Here is a 17,021-nt window from a genome sequence, read left to right as displayed (position 1 = left end):
CACGGGGCTTCATGCCATGAACCGTGAGGTCATGACCTGATCTGAAATCAAGAGTTGGACACTCAACCAACTGAGCCACCGAGGTGCCCCTGTCCTTTTTTTTTTTTTAAAGGGCCAAAAGGAAGTATAGTGAAATATACATTATAAAATAAGGTCTTGACTTTCAAGAAATATATGAACAATTACAGACATCTGGAAGTGTGAGTGTGTTTACGTGTGTGTTTTTACACATTTCTGTGCCATTTCTTTCACCAGACCCCTAGAGACCTTCCTGTAAGAGATCTTTGTCGGTTGTTGGTAGCCTTAAGACATAGACCTATCGTGTCACGTATCCCTGTATTTTAAAATGTATTTACTTAGTATGCCTTTATTTTAAAATTTGTCTTTCTGGGGCACCTGGGTGGCTTGGTCGGTTAAGCGTCCGACTTCGGCTCAGGTCATGATCTCGCGGTCCGTGAGTTTGAGCCCCGCATCGGGCTCTGTGCTGACAGCTCAGAGCCTGGAGCCCATTTCAGATTCTGTGTCTCCCTCTCTCTCTGACCCTCCCCTGTTCATGCTCTGTCTCTCTCTCTGTCTCAAAAATAAATAAACGTTAAAAAAAATTAAAAATAAATAAATAAAATTTGTCTTTCTGTCGACCCTCTTTAATGTCATACTAAGGCCCTCTGCTCCACTTTTCTTTGTCCCATCAAGATCCATGCCATCGAGGGGCACCCAGGTGGTCCAGCCAGTTGAGTGTCTCACTCTTGATCTTGGCTCAGGCCACGATCTCACAGTTCGTGAGAGCGAGCCCCGTGTCAGACTCCGTGCTGACAGCGTGCAGCCTGCTGGGGGATTCTCTCTTTTTCTCCCTCTCTTTCTCAAAATAAATAAATAAACTTTAAAAAGTTCAAAAAAAAAAAAAAGATACATCCCATCAAAGATTTATGCGTGGAGACAGATAATTGTAGGATAACTTGCAGGCATTTGATTTGGGTGACTGGGAAGACTATGGTGTAGTGGATATTTATTTGTCATCATTTCAGATGTGCAGCAACTGAGTCACTCTCCTCTGCTGAGGCAGTCTTTGCCACATGAATCCAGATGGTAGGCAAGCCCTTCCCCAGCATAGAAGCTAAAAAAGCTGTTCACTTTCCCATCCTCCCCTGGAACTTAGGATGCTGAAGGGCATATGGGCTATGTCCACTTAGATGTGCCCTAGTCAAACCTTGAGTAGGGAGCTATTTATGCACAGAAACACTGGAAGTGGGGAAGTCAGTCTCGGGTAGGAGTGGCATAATAACATGAGCAATATTTAAATTGCAGTGTGTTCATGGGGCCCAAAACGTTTTCCATTGGTGCTAGTGGATTTTGTTTGCTAGAGCTATGATCAGAAACACAGGCACGTGTTCATAGCAGCACTCTCAACAATAGCCAAATTATGGAAAGAGCCTAAATGTCCATCAACTGATGAATGGATAAAGAAATTGTGGTTTATATACACAATGGAATACTACGTGGCAATGAGAAAAAATGAAATATGGCCTTTTGTAGCAACGTGGATGGAACTGGAGAGTGTGATGCTAAGTGAAATAAGCCATACAGAGAAAGACAGATACCATATGGTTTCACTCTTATGTGGATCCTGAGAAACTTAACAGGAACCCAGGGGGGAGGGGAACAAAAAAAAAAAAAAAGAGGTTAGAGTGGGAGAGAGCCAAAGCATAAGAGACTGTTGAGAACTGAGAACAAACTAAGGGTTGATGGGGGGTGGGAGGGAGGGGAGGGTGGGTGATGGGTATTGAGGAGGGCACCTTTTGGGATGAGCACTGGGTGTTGTATGGAAACCAATTTGACAATAAATTTCATATATAAATACAAAAAAAAAAAAAAAAAAAGAAACACAGGCACGCCTGGGTGGCTCAGTGGGTTAAGCGGTTGACTTGGCTCAGGTCATGACCTCGCAGTTTGCGAGTTCGGGCCCCGCGTCGGGCTCTGGGCTGACAGCTCAGAGCCTGGAGCCTGCTTCAGGTTCTGTGTCTCCTTCTCTCTCTGCTCCTCCCCCGCTCATAAATAAATAATCTCTCAAATATAAATAAACATCTCAAAATAAATGTGAAAAAAATTAAAAAAGAAAAAGAAAAAGAAAGAAGGAAATACAGAACAAAAGGGGCACCTGGGTGTTGTCAGTCAGTTAAGCCTTCGATTTCAGCTCAGCCCACATTGGCCTCTGTGCTCACAGTGAGGAGCCTGCTTGGGATTCTGTCTCCTTCTCTCTCTCTCAAAAAAAAGAAAAGAAAAAAGAAAAGAAAAGAAGAGAAAAGAAAAGAAAAGAGAAGAAGGGGAGGGGAGGGAAGGGAAGGGAAGGGAAAGGAAGAGAAGAGAAGAGAAGAGAAGAGAAGAGAAGAGAAGAGAAGAGAAGAGAAGAGAAGAGAAGAGAAGAGAATGGAAAAGAAATACAGAGCAAACATAGTTAGTGATAAATAGTTCATGTGGGGGCACAACGATATTAAAGTTCCTCTGAACATCTAAGTAAAGTTGTCTAGTAGGCATTGGTATACAAGATTCCAGATTTTAGGGAAGAGATATAATTAAAGTTAAAGGCTTAAAGTTGTCCATATGTAGGAGTCAGCAGAAGCTTTGGGTATGGAAAAAAGCCTAGTCGACTTTTGAACAACGCATGTTGCAACTGCATGGGTATGCTTATATGCAGAATTTTTTTGATAAATGTAGTACAGTCATGATCTTTCATGATCTTTCTAAGAATTTTTTTGATAAATGTAGTACAGTCATGATCTTTCATGATCTTTCATGATCTTCTAAATAACATTTTCTTTTCTCTAGCTTCCTTGATTTTGAGAATAAAGTATATAGTACATATATAAAATGTATATTAATCAACTATTTACGTTATCAGTAGGCTTCTGATCAGCCGTTGACTATTAGCAGTCGGGTTTGCCGGGGGTCAAAAGTTAACTGGATTTTTGACTGTGTGGTAGGTAGGTCCATGCCCCTGACCCTGCCATTTGTTCAAGGGTCAAGTGTACATATAAATAGTGTATGGAGTAAGCATAAAATTTTTATATAGGAGTATCATATTATTCACATTATTTTATAATTAACATTTTTTTTCCAAAAACTTTGCTTCACTTTTAAAAGGAAATTCTTTATACTTTTTCCCTAATATGTTGCCCAGTCTTATTCTTTGGTCCACTTCCCCTTTGTTCTCCCCGATTTATTAGGCAACATGGCTTCCTTCTTTTGTGTGAAACCTGAGTCCCAGGCCAAAGCTAACCGCCAGTCAACAATTCAATTTAGTTCCATTTTTTTTTTGCAGAAACTGAGCTCCTATCTATAAATAGATTGAACCAACGGATAGGAAGAACAAATGTTTTATTATTACGTTTGTATTTGTGGGTTCTGTGGATTCTTTCAGAGCAATAGCAAATAATGAAAGTCGAATCCTCACTGACGAAATTCGAGCAATTTTCTTTGCAACAAATATGGTAGCTTCATTTTCATAGACTATTCATAACTTTGTTTCTATAACACAAAGTATTTATTAATTTGCTTATTAATGCAGAATTAATTGTTTGTACATATGAAATTTTTCTATGTCACGTTAACTTTTACCTTCAAGAATCAACACATATCCTTTTTCCCTACCATGAGTGATGATGGGCATCGAGGAAGGCACTTGTTGGTATGAGCACTGGGTATTATATGTAAGTGATGAATCATGGGAATCTACTCCTGAAGCTAAGAACAGACTGTATACTCTGTATGTTAGCTAACTTGGCAATAAACTATATTTAAAAAATAAAAAAAAATAAATAAAAACCTCCATTCCTAGGGAAAAAAAAGAATCAACATGTATATAAATAAATATCTCACATGCAATTTTGTAAACTTAAGATCTACTGCACTGCGTTTCAAACCTCGTATATGGGACGTGAAATAATTTATTTTTTCTTTTAGCCTCAAATTTGTTGTTTGATTACCAGTTATTTAACTTTTCTTTAACTCAGATTCTTTAAAGCATTTGATGTTTGGAGGGCTATCTACTAATTCACTACCTGCCACTAGATTGCTTGATTGACATATTTTTAAACAGACAAAAACTAGCTTAATGTTTATTTTTAATGTGTTTATTTTCTCATTACAAAAGGACAATGGGGGCGCCTGGGTGGCTCAGTCGGTTAAGCGTCCGACTTCAGCTCAGGTCATGATCTCCTGGTTCGTGGGTTCGAGCCCTACGTTCGAGCCCTCTGTGCTGACAGCTCAGAGTCTGGAGCCTGCTTCGGATTCTGTGTCTCCCTCTGTCTCTGTTCCTCCCCCACTTGCACTCTGTTTCTCTCTCAAAAATTAATAAAGATTAAAAAAAAAAAGGACAGTGGAAGTAGATGTTACCTCTTTAGTACAGGTGTTGTGCATTCCTTACTTGAAAGCATTGACCTCGGAGTAATCCAGGATCTGATCTTCTGTTTTTAAGATTGGAGATGGGAGACGGGGGCATATGAATTCTGGATCATTGTCAGAAGCTATCTATACAAGGGAGTGTGTATCAGCTGGCATTGTTCTACCAGATAATTTACACTGAAGGCAAAGAAGATACAGACCTGCGAGGCCTTCGTGAAAAAGTAACCAGCATTTTTTTCATTCTTGCTATTTCCATCACCCTAAACTTCTTCATACCTTGACCCTAGGCTAGTACTATAACAGATGAATGTTTTTTTTTTTTTCCTTTCCCAGAAGCTGTTTCCATTGCTACCTTAGTGTTCCCAAATTCAGGCAGTAATATGCCTCTTGGAGGGACAAGATAGGGTTAATGTTCTGCTGCAGTGGGGCCTTCATTTAGTGTTTCAGTTTTACTTTGCTACCTCATTTCTACTTTCCCTACAGGGAGCAGATGCTTGGCCACCTGTTCATGGATCACAATTCTCACCTTCTCTGGAACAATTGCCCTTCTTCTTCTTCTCCTTCTTCTTCTTCTTCTTCTTCTTCTTCTTCTTCTTCTTCTTCTTCTTCTCCTTTCTTCTTCTTCTTCTTCTTCTTCTTCTTCTTCTTCTCCTTTCTTCTTCTTCTTCTTCTTCTTCTTCTTCTTCTTCTTCTTCTTCTCCATCTTCTTCTCCCTCTTCTTCTTCTTCATATTTTATTTTATTTTATTTTATTTCATTTATTATTATTAATTTTTAAAATTTTCATCCAAATTAGTTAGCATATACTGCCACAATGATTTCAGGAGTAGATTCCTTAATGCCCCTTACCCATTTAGCCCATCCCCCCCCCACAATCCCTCCAGTAACCCTCTGTTTGTTCTCCATATTTAAGAGTCTCTTATGTTTTGTCCCTCTCCCTATTTTTATATTATTTTTGCTTCCCTTCCCTTATTGGAACAATTGCTCTTCTAATCCAGACCTAGGCAAATACCAGAGGACCTTACTTTTGGAATAATTATGGCTATGTCTTTTTTTTTTTTTTTTTTTTAATTTTTTTTTTCAACGTTTATTTATTTTTGGGACAGAGAGAGACAGAGCATGAACGGGGGAGGGGCAGAGAGAGAGGGAGACACAGAATCGGAAACAGGCTCCAGGCTCTGAGCCATCAGCCCAGAGCCCGACGCGGGGCTCGAACTCGCGGACCGCGAGATCGTGACCTGGCTGAAGTCGGACGCTTAACCGACTGTGCCACCCAGGCGCCCCTGGCTATGTCTTTTTTAATCAACAGAGAGGTGACTGGCCCAGCTGGAGTGTAGGTTTACATTGAGAAGTGGTAAGTAACATCAGAGGGAAAAGATGGTCCAGATGATGGTAGGGCTTGCATAACAGTGAGAAAGTGAGAAGATTCTTGCATCTGTGTTTTTTCTTTTCTTTTCTTTTCTTTTCTTTTCTTTTCTTTTCTTTTCTTTTCTTTTCTTTTCTTTCCTTTCCTTTCCTTTCTCTCTTTTTTTTTTTTTGCCTTTTTTTGGTTTTATTTTATTTTTTACATCTTCCTGTTTTCCAAAAAGGAAGAAAGTTTGAGGTCAAAAGTGTGGCATGTAACCCCAAACCTAAAAAAAATTTGTCAAAGTTTCAGAAAAGTACAATATACTTTCCCATGTAAAGCTGATCCTCATGAAAATTCTGTTTTCTAGGTAGCAAATATTTTACTATGTGCATTTTAGAGAACACGAACCAAAAGATTAAGCAACTCGGTTTGACACACCTAAAAATAGGTTGTCTGATTCCCAAATTCATGTTTTTTTCCATTGCGTTTCTCTTCCAAAGCCAAATTCCCTTTTGTATATTTTAGATCTCCTTGGGGGAAGTCTCCAATTCAAAAGTTACAACCAGGTGACTTATCGATGGGATTCAATCTTTATACTTCCTTTGTATTTTATAGTTTTTGGTGCAATTGTAAATGGGATCTATTACTTGATTTCTCTTTCTGCTGCTTCATTATTGGTGTGTAGAAATGCAACTGATTTCTGTACATTGATTTTATATCCTGTGACTTTGCGGAATTCATGGATCAGTTCTAGTAGTTTTTGGGGGGAGTCTTTTGGGTTTTCTACGTAGAGTATCATGTTGTCTGTGAAGAGGGTGAAAGTTTGACTTCCTCCTTGCCAGTCTGGATGCCTTTTATTTCTTTTTGTTGTCTGATTGTTGAGAGTAGGATTTCCAACACTATGTTGAATAACAGTGGTGAGAGTGGACATCCTTGTTGTGTTTCTGACCTTAGGGGGAAAACTCTCAGTTTTTCCCCATTGAGGATGATATTAGTGGTGGGTCTTCTGTATATGGCCTTTATGATCTTGAGGTATGATCATTCTATCCCTACTTTCTTGAGGGGTTTTAGCAAGAAAGGATGCTGTATTTTGTCAGATACCTTTTCTGCATCTATTGAGAGGGTCATGTGGTTCTTATCCTTTCTTTTATTAATGTGATGTATCACATTGATTGATTTGCAGATACTGAACCAGCCCTGCATCTCAGGAATAAATCCCACTTGATTGTGGTGAATAATTTTTTCAAAATATTTTTGGATCCAGTTGGCTAGTATCTTGTTGAGAATTTTTGCATTAATGTTCATCAGGTAAATTCATCTGTAGTTGTCCTTTTTAGTGGGGTCTTTGTCTGCTTTTGGAATCAAGGTAATCCTGACCTCTTAGAATGAGTTTGGAAGTCTTCCTTCCATTTCTATTTTTTGGAATAGTTTCAAAAGAGTAAGTGTTAACTCTTCTTTAAATGTTTGGTAGAATTTCCCTAGAAAGCCACCCAGCCCTGGACTCTCATTTGCTAGGAGATTTTTGATTACTGATTCAATTTCTTTACTGGTTATGGGTCTGTTCTAATTTTCTATTATTTCCTGCTTCGGTTTTGGTAGTTTATATATTTCCAGGAATTTGTCCATTTCTTCCAAATTGCCCAATTTGTTGGCATATCATTGCTATAATATTCTTTTATTATTGTTTGTATTTCTGCAGTGTTGGTTGTCATTTCTCCTCTTTCTTTCATGATTTTATTTATTTGGGTCCTTTCCTTTTTCTTTTTTATCAATCTGGCTAGGGGGTTATCAATTTTGTTAATTCTTTCAAAGACCAGTTTCTGGTTTCATTGATCTGTTCTATTTTTTTTTTTTTTTTTTGATTTCGATATCATTGATTTCTACTCTAATCTTTATTATTTCCCTTCTTCTGCTGATTTGGGCTTTATTTGCTGTTCTTTTTCCAGCTCTTTTAGGTGTAAGGTTAGGTTGTATATCTGAGACCTTTCTTCCATCTTTAGGAAGTCCTGGATTGCTACATATTTCCCTTTTATGAATGCCTTTGTGGCATCCCAAAGGTTGGGGACGGTTGTGTTTTCATTTTCATTGGCTTCCATGTACTTTTAAATTTCCTTTTTAATTTCTTGGTTTGCCTATTCATTCTTTTTTTGTTTTTTTTTAAATTTTTTTTTTCCAACGTTTATTTATTTTTGGGACAGAGAGAGACAGAGCATGAATGGGGGAGGAGCAGAGAGAGAGGGAGACACAGAATCGGAAACAGGCTCCAGGCTCTGAGCCATCAGCCCAGAGCCTGACGCGGGGCTCGAACTCACGGACCGCGAGAGCGTGACCTGGCTGAAGTCGGACGCTTAACCGACTGCGCCACCCAGGCGCCCCGCCTATTCATTCTTTAGTAGAATTTTCTTTAATCTTGAAGTATTCCTGGTCTTTCCAAATTTTTTCTTGTGGTTGATTTTGAGTTTCCTAGTGTTGTGGTCTGAAAATATGCAAGGGATGATATTGATCTTTTTGTACTTGTGGAGGGTTGATTTGTGACTCAGTATGTGATGTATTCTGGAGAACATTCCATGTGCAGTTGAGAAGAATGTGTATTCTGCTGTTTTAGGATGAAATATTCTGAATATATCTGTTAAGTCCATCTGGTCCGGTGTGTCATTCAAAGCCATTGTTTCCTTGTTGATTCTCTGCTTACACGATCTCTCTATTGTTGTAAGTGGGGTGCTGAAGTCCCCTTCCATTATTGTATTATTATCAAGAGTTTTTTTTTTATGTTTGTGATTAATTGATTTATATATTTGGGTGTTCCACATCGGGGGCATAAATATTTACAATTATTTGATCTTGGTGGATAGACCCCTTAATTATGATATAATGCCCTTCTTCATCTCTTGTTACAGTCTTTATTTGAAAATATAGTTTGTGTGGCTGCTATGTGGCTACTCCAGCTTTCTTTTGATGACCATTAGCATGATAGATGGTTCTCTATTCCCTTACTTTCAACATGCAGGTGTCTTTAGTTCTAAAATGAGTCTCTTGTAAGTAGCATATAGATGGTTCTTGATTTCTAATCCATTCTGACCACTTATGTCTTCTGATTGAAGCATTTAGTCCATTTACATTTAGAGTGAATCCTGAAAGATATGAATTTAGTGCCATTGTATTGCTTGTAGAATTGGTGTTTCTCCTGATGTTCTCTGGTCCTTTCTAGTCCTTGTTGCTTTTGGTCTTTTTTTGTTTTGTTTTGTCTTTTCTCCATTCAGAGTCCCCCTCTTAAAATTTCTTGCATGGCTGTTTCAGTGGTCACAAACTTCTCTAGTTTTTGTCTGGGAAACTCTTTATCTCTTCTTCTATTTTGGATGACAGCCTTGTTGGATAAGGAATTCTTGGCTACAGAAGCACTTTGATTTTAAAACACACATGCCTAGGTCCCACTTGTGACCAACTTCATGGTAATCTTTGAATGGAGGCTCAGCCATACTTAACTCTATGTGCAGACACTAATGTGGCATATGTGTTCTTTGATTTTCCATGGTCTTCACTAAACTTCCACACTCACATGACTTCCTGACTTTTGTAGAAGTTTGAGTTGTCAATTCTGTTCTATCACATTCTCCACTCCTAACTCAATTGGCAATTTGAACTTCTGTATTCAATAACTTAAAGTTCATTGGTTTTCATTTTCCTTACACTCAAAATATTATGTCATCCTGTTTCAAATGTGTGGAATCAAATTGGAAATAATCAATGCACAGTGTGGGAATTAGAGTTCATGAGCCTTTCTATTATAGTTCTTTTTATAAGAGGAGCTGGGGACAAGTGTTTTCTCTGTGTCTTTTTGCTTTTGTGAATGATTGCAAACATGAAACCTGGTGATCTGTTGTTTCCAGAATGTACCAATTACATGGAAAACTTACGAGAATGCAATCTTATTTTTAGGACATTCTTAATTTATTTTGTGCTTCCCTCCTTCCATGAAATTCTTCCAGAACACCAAAATCTGTACCGTATGATCACTACACCGCAGTTCTCTCCATACTGTTTTGAAAACCAGAGATATTTTATGTTGATGTCAGGAAAGCCAGTAATTGCAAAAATGAATAATTTTATTCCACTTTATTTCAAAATATTGATGGGCTGTGCTGGGTCCAGTCCACAGATGCTAATTCTATAGAATGAGACCTCTGCAGTGTTGCTCATATTTACTCATTCTCTGAATTTAAGGGGATAAAGTTAAGTTAAGGTGCAGATTTGAGGTGAGGACTTTTCAGACTGAGGACTTCTGAGAAGGTAGGTCTACTATAGGCTGAACATGCCTCTCTAAAAAGAGAAGCTGTTTCCCCCCAGTGTTTTCTTTTTTGCCCCAGTAAGAATAGGGACTTTCCAGAAAAGCTGGCAGTTTCTGAGTCTTCCACTCAAGAAGTGAAAGCAGAAGTTTATGTTCTTAAATATTCAGCACTGAGGTTAGAAATCTATTTCCTTTAAATATTCCATCCTGCCCTATCGCTGTCTCTCATTTTGAGTCAACTCTGGTTTAATAGAAATAAGGACATTTCCTCCCGAGATCCTTAAGTTCTGGCTATTATATCCTATTGCTCCAGGATTAGATAGTTGGATCGATCTAAAAGGACATTATTTTATTTCTTGAATGAAACAGAAACAGGATATCCATCCAGTGCCTACTGGTTACAGTGAATATGCCAATATAATTTGTCAAATTTAGAGGAAGGGTTATTTTATTGCCCGCAAGATGGAGTCAGAGCTGTTTCTCAAGTTGTGTGCAGTGGTCTGAATGTTTGTAGCCCCCCAAACTTGTAAGTTGAAATCCTAACGCCCAATATAATTGTATCAAGAGGCGGGGGCTTTGGGAGGTGATTAGTTCTTGAAGGTGGAGCCGTCATGAATGGAATGAGCGCCTTGTAAAAGAGACCCCACAGAGCTCCTGGTTCTTTTCACCATGTGAGGATACAACTGGAAGTCTGAAGCCTGGATGAGGAGGCCCCTCCCTCGACTATGTTGGCACTCTGGTCTGCACTTCTGGTCTCTAGAACTATGTGAACTAAATTTCTGTTGTTTCTAAGTTACTCCGTCTGTGGTGTTTTGTTACAGCAGCCCTAACTGACTAAGACAGCGTCCTGAGAATCTTTTGTGCTCCAGAGAGATGTTTCAAGACCATCATGGACAGAGAGTGAGGAGAAGGAAGAGAAGCCATACCTGGGCCATCTTGTGAGCCAACCCCACTGAAATCAAAGCCTCTCTATTGGTTTTTTTTTTTTTTATCCATGTTGGTATTTTATCCATGTTGGTATTCCACATGGGATTTTGTCTCTAAACAGGATTCCATTACTTAAAGAATTTGAATACCACTGAATCAGAGGGAAGTTTCAAGAGGTTCTGGAGGCGAAAAAAATGGCTCACGTAAAATTTCTGTTGAATGAACTACATTCTTATATCAATCAATCATTCTTCCATCAATCAAATTCTGATCAAGGGACTAGAACCCACGGTAATTGGAACTGGGAAAATTTAATATATAAAGTTATTAGTAGGGGATTAAAGTTACAGGGCCTTGGTTAAAAGGACGTAAAGAAAACTCTAAAGAATACAAAATCAGACACAGGGAGCAGCCATCAGCGCTTGGGCTGAGACAGTACATTGAAGGAAGAGGCTTTTCCTATACCACACCACAGACTGAAATCCTGACCTCGGCAGAGGACACCAGTGTGGCTCAGCAGATAACTGAGATGCTGGCTGAAGTGCCACGTCAGCAGGAACCTGAAAATTTGGCCTTTAGGGCGTCCACAGGAAGGTGTTACAATTGGGCATTCATTCCAGAGCCACCGGATCCTATATGAGGAGAAGCCCACCATCAGAGCTGCCCTGCTGGGACCACTCATTTATGAAGGCACCTGCCAAGGTGTGATTCAAAGTTCCCCAGGGGGCAGGTGCTACATGCAGCTGGCCATCGGGTACTGAAGGAAACCCAACTGTGCAACAGCCTGGTGAACAAAGGACACTGGAACCAGGAAGAGAAACTCCTTCCCCTGACTGCCTTCCTTCTTCAGTTCCTTCAACTGACAAACGTTAACGCTGTGCCAGCTGGCATGGCAGAAAAACGTACAGGCCATGTCCATTATAATAGAGGAGATGGTGAATGATAGATTTGGAGCAAAGAGGCGATAAACTGGTAATTGACTCAATTCCTACACCAGTTATTCATATGAGCTCCTTAGGACTCTTCTGATAGAAACTTGAGATACAGCTGAATCCTTTGAATTCATAGAATTGCTGCTTCGACAAAGAAAGGAGCTTTAGGAGCTTAACTGGTGTTACCAAGCATCTTGAGAATGAAGGCATTTACTTCATTCACTCATTTATTAATTAATTCATTCAAATCCCTACTGTGTTCATAGCATTGGGGTTAGTGGTACAGGAGAGGCAAAATATATAGTTCCTCAGGGGACAGGAAGCAATGCATGTAAAATAAGACTCTTGGTACACAGTAACCTACTCTCAAATTATTCTGGAGGATGCTTTGGTATGAATCCAAATCTAGGCCTCTACAAATAGAAGAACTATTCTGGAGGTGCCTCAAACACAATAAACAATACAAAAATTTATTTTAAACGTTTCTGAGCTGATTTGCAGGAATATATACACTTAGAGGCAATATTCTATTCACTATATATATATATTTTATATATATATATATTTTATATATTTCTCACTATTAAAATTATAGAACATGTCCATTCCTCAGGGGTTGTGAAATTAATTTTTCTAATACTCAGAAGTGTATCTCTCACATGAAATTTTCTGTATTGAGGTATATTATATCATAGACAAACTCTTATTTGGTTGACACTCCGTCACCAAAATACAGGTATTTCCTTCAGAACTAAAGAATTGTTAATGATTGATGCTATTAATGTTTCTGGCCTAAGACGTAGGTGTGATGTTCATGATCAATCTTATACAATGCTGGTCTAAGGTGAACTGCATACCAAAGACAGCCAGGGTATTTTGGCTTGCGATTGAGGAGGTTTAAATAGAAAATATCAATACTAATTTTGAATGTCTACCGAAGTTCACCACCGTCCCCCCAAACGCTCATCTTTACTCAACTACCTTTACTCTGTGGAAATTAGATGCAATATAACTGTAGCTAAGCGTGGGTTCTGAAACCAGATTACCAGAAGTAATTACATTTCTGCCCTGCCACTTACTAAATGTGAGACTTCGTAAAATGTACTCAGATTTCCCAGAAGGATAAGTTTCTTCATCTTTAAAATGAGAATCAAGGGCACCTGGGTGGTTTGGTCAGGCTGAATTTCTGACTCTTGATTTTGGCTCAGGTCATGATCTCACGGTCATGAGATATAGTCCCTGTGTCGGCCTCCACGTTAGGCATGGAGCCTGCTTGATATCTCTTTCCATATCTCTCTGCCTCTCTCTCTCTCTCTCTCTCTCTCTCTCAAATAAATAAATAAATAAATAAATAAATAAATATAAAATGAGAATCATAACAGTATCTACTTAGCAACTTTTTGTATGGTTCAAACCTATTTAATATTCTTAAAGCACTTAAAACTATGCTCAACAAGCAGTATGTGCTGTTTAAGTGGTGACTTTTTTAGTGTTGGAGTTTGGGACCCAAGAGAGTCAGCCGTTTAGATTTTTTTTTTAACATTTATTTATTTTTGAGACAGAGAGAGAGACAGCATGAACAGGGGAGGGTCAGAGAAAGAGGGAGACACAGAATCTGAAACAGGCTCCAGGCTCTGAGCTGTCAGCACAGAGCCCGACGCGGGGCTCGAACCTACAGACCTTGAGATCATGACCTGAGCTGAAGTTGGAAGCTTAACCGACTGAGCCACCCGGGCGCCCCAATACTGTTCACTTCTATATGAGAGTGGAGTGGAAGGATTCACTGGTTAACGGAAACTGCAAAAAATGAGATGTGGTAATACTGATTTACTTAGGTTTTCCATGCTCACCTTTTTTCAAACAAAAATCTGTTTAATGTAAATTTTAGTCTGTTAACATAACAGTGCAATTTAGTTGGTTCCAAGAGTAGAATTTAGGGATTCATCACTCACCTACGACACCCAGTGCTCATCACAGCACGTGTCCTCCTTCATACCCATCACCATTTAACGCGTCCTCCACTCACCTCCCTCCATCGGCCCTCAGTTTTTTTCTCTATTGTTAAGAATCTCCTGTGGTTCGTTTCCCTCTCTTTCTCTTTTTCTTCCCTTCCTTCCCAAATTTAAGGCTAATTTAACTTATTTCATTGGCTTGTACAAGGAATCCGATGAATTGTGGACATGAACACCAGGTGATCTAACAAGCATCTCGCTAGCCGGGGATCACCTCTCTCCAAATCTATGTCCTCAGTTTGAATTTTTAAACTATTATAAATTGGCGTTAACAAGGAATTGATATATTTGGATGTTTCCTAAATTGATCACATACACGAGGCCTTCTGATTAGTACCACAAACTGAGAAAAAGACTTTACTGTGATCCAATCGAATGAAAATTCCTTTAGGACCTTAAATTTTGTTATTTATCATTTCTCCCGCTTGATATTTGATATAGTCACTCACTAGTTTTCTAACATAAAAATCACATTACCACTGGGTAGTTATCACTTAACAGGGTTCTGTAAAAGCCAGATTCCTTCCTTGCTTTCATTTACTCTTCTATTCATTCAACTAACAGGTATTTAGTATGTACACTACCTAGAATGAATTCATAAAATTTGATTAAAGAGATCACATTCTAATGCTCATCTTAAGACCTCTTTTAACTAACAGACCCATGAGTCAGTCTAGTCCATAAAGTCAAATCAGTTTTCTTCTCGGAGATATTTGAGAGAAAGGGTTTATATTAGCAGAAAACACGCAGCAGTTAAATTATTAAACTCATTGTTGTTAATAATAGGTGGACTTTTAAAAATGTCAACTCTCTTTCTATAATCTAATAGAAAAAAAAATAGTAACAATGTGTCCCCCAAATAGATGAATAGTAATATAAAGTGTTGGTCGTCATTTTAAATTGATGTACTATAGCTCTGAAATGGCAAACCCTGACATTGTATAGCAACATACAATGGGTCTATTCAACACTGAATTAAGGGACAAGGAGAACACAAAATTGTGTTAGAACACTGGCGAATGTCCACTGCACTGTCGGGGCTTCATTGTGAACCTTCACATATCCCAGTTTTCAGTTATTAGGTACAAGTTTTGTTACGGAAATGTCAGTGGATGGCTTACCTGGCTGTAGGGACCTTAAATAAACCCCCTTCCCAGGCCCCTCCCACCCTCATTCCCTAGGAAGTGCACACACACCTCCCTCCTGTTATTCCTGGGAATCACCAGAGACAACAAGGTGTTACTAAGCTCTCAAGACAGGTCAACTCATGCCTTTATGCTCTTGCCTCCATATCCATTTGCGTCTGCAGTTTGTTTCCGGGTTTTGTTTTGTTTTTTTAAACAGATAAAAGTTGAATTATTTTCTTTCATTCCCTAAGCTTTTGTATGGTGTCTACTAGTTAATTTTTTTTTTCTTTTTCCTTTCTTATCACTGAGCTGTAGTAAGTCCGTTATTGATGTTAATAGTTGCTCTCAATGTCTCAGAAGACCACAGAGAAAACGGGAAGTTTTTTAGCGTCTCCCTAAGAACACGTTTGTTCAATGGCTCCCTCTGCTGGAGAGAGTCTGCACTGCTTGTTTTTGTTATCTGATACAACGACAGGGGACAAGCTAGGAAAGTTCCTACACATAGCTGGAAATTTTCCAAGGAAATTGGCCTAAAGATGAAACCACTGCTAACAGCATTGTGAGAGACTAAAGAGATGGATGTTCTGGATTTTCAGCATTGCAAGATGTCGATGAAACCACTGCTAACAGCATTGTGAGAGACTAAAGAGATGGATGTTCTGGATTTTCAGCATTGCAAGATGTCTTCTGTTAAAGTGAGGGCACCGGTCGAGAAGGACTGAGATCTTGAAAACTGGAATGGGGACATACGGGAAGATTCCACTCAAGCTAGGGACATGGAACCCGAAATTCCATTGAGTCTTTTTTGCCAGTAAATGTAGCCCTTTCTTAGGAGGCTAACCTAATTCTAAAAATAGGAGATCATGCTCCCTCCATCAATTCCCAGACCTGAGCCATTTTACAGACCCAGAATCTCTGTAATTTAGAGTGGGGAGAAAGCCTTTGAGAAAGAACTCTACTAAACAAACAAAAAGAAATGATATAGTTCATCTTTTTCCCCCACTCTTCCCCTAAGAGATCTATGACCATTTACCTGGGTGACTATACATTGAGGAAAGAGAAATAATCGAACTTTTGAGGAGTTGCTGGGCAGTGGCTCAGAATGGACACTGATTTCAGGAGACCCAAGCCATCAGTGTTTTATACTGATCAGAGTAACAGCATAAGTAGGTCAAATGATGAGTGAGATTATGGATTCTGTCTGCCGCACAGTGAGTCCAGCTGGTCCCTCAAGCCCGAGTTTTGTTCTCTTCATCCATCACAGACTTCTCCCTTTGACTAGGCATGTGGATGCTGGTAGCTTCTATTTCCTGAAGACTATAATCCAAGAACTCCTGGATGTATATGTCCAAATGGGATAGGCTTCCAAATTTGAAAGGAGAAAGAAAATAAGAAAGGTTCATTTCCAAAGGATCTGCGCCAAGATTACTAAATGAATTATTCTAGGACCACCAGAGAATCACTTGCTAGACTTCCGCGTAGAGTCGCATGAGCAGAAAGCACGCCTAGCCCGTGCCTTTTAGTGAACTGATTGCAAACCAGAGTCCCTGCACAGTCATCAGCAGTGTCTGAATCCCAAGACCTTTCCAGACTACTTGCAGCACAAACTCTCAGCTACTTTTGTGCCTATTCCCCGTGCACAAGTCCATGGTGCTTATCATCCCTTACAATATTCTGTGTTTTCAAGTGGTTTAGTCCAAAAACAAGTCTAATAAACATTCTTATAGTCCTATGAACACCTCTGTGCTCATAAAATAAAACATTGTTGTTGGAATGTAGCGCCAACGTGCCATAACACAAATGCTTTACCCATCCGTTCACATACAGTGTCCAACTCAACATACAGACGTAGGATTCTTACGTTATGATATGACTTACAAGAAAGCTTCTAAGGATGTAACCGCCATAAAGAGGTGAACATAAACGTCACGAGAAAGTTTGTTTCTGAAGCATTTAAGCCTCCACGTACACTCATTTGACATTCATAGAATTC

At 39.1% G+C, this 17,021-nt stretch overlaps 1 protein-coding gene across 1 annotated transcript in view; it reads right to left on the bottom strand.

The window, feature by feature from the left end:
- LOC112867878 (C-type lectin domain family 2 member A) overlaps positions 1–17,021 on the bottom strand; it is a 435,003-nt gene that overhangs the window by 204,760 nt on the left and 213,222 nt on the right. The window lies entirely within an intron of this gene.

The sequence above is a fragment of the Puma concolor genome, chromosome B4, assembly GCF_028749965.1.
Source record: "Puma concolor isolate L17-30 chromosome B4, mPumCon1.1.hap2, whole genome shotgun sequence".
Lineage (NCBI taxonomy): Eukaryota > Metazoa > Chordata > Mammalia > Carnivora > Felidae > Puma > Puma concolor.
The sequence above is the reverse complement of the archived record's forward strand: the minus strand, read 5'-3'. Positions and strand labels throughout refer to the sequence as shown.